Below are 3,717 nucleotides of genomic sequence, written 5' to 3' on the forward strand. Positions count from 1 at the left end.
TTAAAAAAAAACCTTCTCCCAGAGCTCCGCTCCTACCTGCCGCCGACGTCCCCAAGCCTTTTGTCCACTGTGCGCACGCGCGATTGCCGGGACTTTGCGACACCTGCGCATGCGCATTTGTTTGCCGCCGCACCTAAAGGCGATTTCTGAAGCGCGTTAAACTCCGGGATGCGAAGTACAGTACCTTAAAAATTGTCTGCAAGCGGCGGCTCAAAGCCACGTGCTTCAAAGACAGCGAGTGTTTTTACATCGAAAGTGCAGCAGCTCCCACAAACAACACAACCGTGTTTCAAATATCAAACTTCAACCCACTTACAAGTGCAGAGATAAAACCCAAGAGATTCTGCAGATGCTGGAAATGCGTATGGAACAACGCACACGAAGTGCAGGAGGGACTCAGCAAGTCAGGCAGCATCTAAACAGAAGAATAAACAGTCTAGGCATGGTGAAGTGTCTATGCCTGAAACGGATGCTACCTCAGCGTTTTGTAGGAATAAACTTCATTTTTCAGTCACTTACGGTTCGAAATGTTGCTGATCTTTCATTTGTACCCACATCCTGCTGGGCCGATACACCCCTCCAGACCCCACCACTTTCTGAAGCTCTATAGCTCCGACTGGTGCTGGTCCCTCTTTGGCTTCGAACATTTACCGACCATTCACCTGTTACACGTTACGTTCTGCTGTTTATTCCAACAACCCTGCCGTGTGAGGCATTGCCTTTTGAAATCGGTGAAAATGACCCAACACGTTGAAAAGAGCGGGAAGAAGGATTTTAACCACCTATGAAATTCTGCTCTGGCACCAAGTCCTGGTGAATGAGAAATATTTTAGAACAAAGCCCAAGTGAACTCGACTTCTGCAAGCGACAAAGAGTCATAGAGGAAGTTAATGGCAAACCTCTTCACCCACAGTGTTGTGACCTATCACTTGAATCTCGTCACTGGGACAGCGAGTTGTTTACTGTTTACCTGTGCTGCATGCATTTTGAATTATATTTTATTAACTTAGTTATTGTGTAATATTTATACAATAAATCCGTTAATAAATATAATTAAATGAGCTAATAAGTACATGCTCATATGATAGGGTACATCTGTGTTCAGTGCTGTTTCAGAAAAGAACCAAGTGAAATTAGGGGCAGGGTGGAAGTTGGAGGCAAAGTGGATGAAATTGATGAGCTCAGCATGGGTGCGTAAAGCAACACCAATACTGAGTTGAATGTAGCTCAGAAAGAGTTGGGAAGTGTTATCGATGAAGGTTTGGAACATTGACTGTTCTTCATAACCAGCAAAAAGCAGGCATAGCTGGGGCCCAATTGGGTATCCATGGCTACAGCAACTTGAGTTTGAAGAAAGTGGGTTGAGCCGAAAGAGAAATTGTTGAGGTTGGGGACCAATTCTGCTAGACAGAGGAGGGTGGTGGTGGAGTCGGATCTGTTGTCGAGAGTGAACTACAGAGCTTTAAGGCTTTCATGACGGGGGATAGAGGTGTATAGGGACTGGAGATGTATGTTGAAATTGGAACAATCAGGGCCAGTGAAATGAAAATTGTTGAGGAGATTGAGAACATGCGAAGTGTCACGGATGTAGATGGGAAGAGACTGAACGAAAGGGGACATAATGAAGTTGAGTTATGTGGACACGAATTCATTGGAGCAGGAGCAGGCAGAAACAATGGGCCTACCCAAACTGTCAGGCTCTTGTCACCATATACAACTCTGAGATTCATTTCTCATGGGTATTCACAGTAAATACAAAGAAACAATGAAAGAACACAGACAATTGAATTGACTTTATTTCTTACATCATTCACATACATGAGGAGTAAAAATCTTTATGTTACGTTTCCATCTAAATGTGCAATCATAGTAATTTATAATAATTTATAATATATAGAACAGTCAATGCCATATAGGGTACAGTGTGAGTTCATCAGTCTGATGGCCTGGCGGAAGAGGCTTTCCTGGAGCCTGTTGGTCCTGGCTTTTATGCTGCGGTACCGCTTCCCAGATGGTAGCAGCTGGAATAGATTGTGGTTGGGATGGCCTGGGTCCCCAATGATCCTACGGGCCCTTTTCTCACATCTGTCATTGTAAATTTCCCGAATCATGGGAAGTTCACAACTACAGATGCGCTGGGCCGTCCGCACCACTCTCTGCAGAGTCCTGTGATTAAGGGAGGTACAGTTCCCATACCAGGCAGTGATGCAGCCAGTCAGAATGCTGTCAGTTGTGCCCCTGTAGAAAGTTCTTAGGATTTGGGGGCCCATATCAAACTTCCTCAACTGACAGACAACCAATGTGCAAAAGGGAACAAAGTGTGGAAATGCAAAAAGAGAAAAAGAATAATGATAAGTATGGAGAACACAGACGCTGCTTTCCTTTGACAGCGCTCCGTTGTAGATGTCCTCAATGGTATGGAGAGCTTTACCCACGATGGATTGGCCCATATGCACTACTTTTTGTCGGCTTTTCTGTTCAAGGGCATTGGTGTTTCCATTCCAAGCCATGATGCAGCCACTCTGTACTATACATTAATGGAAGTGTGTCAAAGTTTTAGATATCATGCCAAATCTATGTAAACTTCTAAGAAAGTAGAGGCGCTGCCATGCTTTCTTTGTAATTGCACTTATGTGCTGGGCCCAGGACAGATTCTCTGAAATGAGAACACCAAGGAACCTAATAGTTGTCCTGTCCAAGACCAAAAGAAGCTGCAGAAGATCGTGAACACGGCGCAGCACATCACACAAACCAATCTTCCATCCGTGGACTCACTTCACACCGCACGCTGTCGGAGCAGTGCTGCCAGGATAATCAAGGACACGACCCACCCAACCATCACACTTTTTGTCCCTCTTCCCTCCGGGAGAAGGTTCAGGAGCTTGAAGACTCGTACGGCCAGATTTGGGAACAGCTTCTTTACAACCGTGATAAGACTGCTGAACGGATCCTGACCCGGATCTGGGCCGCACCCTCCAAATATCTGGACCTGCCTCTCGGTTTTTTTGCACTAGCTTACTTCCCATTTTTCTATTTTCTATTTATGATTTATAATTTAAATTTTTAATACTTACTAATTTTAACTATTTTTAATATTTAATATTTGTAATCCAGGGAGTGTGAAGTGCAGAATCAAATATTGCTGTGATGATTGTACGTTCTAGTACCAATTGTTTGGTGACAATAAAGTATAAAGTATAAAGTATAATATTGCTGACCCTCTTCATCTCTCATCCCCCATTGGCTCATGGACCTCTCGTCTCCTCCTCCTGAAGTCAATAATAAGCTCCTTCGTCTTGCTAACATTGTGTGAGAAGTTGCTGAGGTATCACTCTGTCAGATTTTCAATCTCGCTGCTCTCTGCTGATTCGTCACCACCTTTGATATGACCAACAACAGAAATGTCATCAGCAAACTTAAATATGGCATTGGACCTGTACTCAGCCTCACAGTCATAAGTATAAAGTGAGTCGAGCAGGGGGCTAAGCACGCAGCCTTGTGGTGCACCTGTGCTGACAGAGACCGTTGAGGAGATGCTACTATCTGAACCGACTGGGGTCCGCAATGAGAAAATCAAGGATCCAGTTGCACAAAGATGTCCTGAGGCCTAGGCCTTGGAGTTTATTGATTAGACCTGAGGGGAAGTTTGTACTGAATGCTGAGCTGTAGTCAGTCAAGATCATCCTGTTATATGCACCTTCAGTGTTCATCCTCATC

This window comes from Mobula hypostoma, chromosome 28 (assembly GCF_963921235.1).
Source record: "Mobula hypostoma chromosome 28, sMobHyp1.1, whole genome shotgun sequence".
Taxonomy (NCBI): domain Eukaryota; kingdom Metazoa; phylum Chordata; class Chondrichthyes; order Myliobatiformes; family Myliobatidae; genus Mobula; species Mobula hypostoma.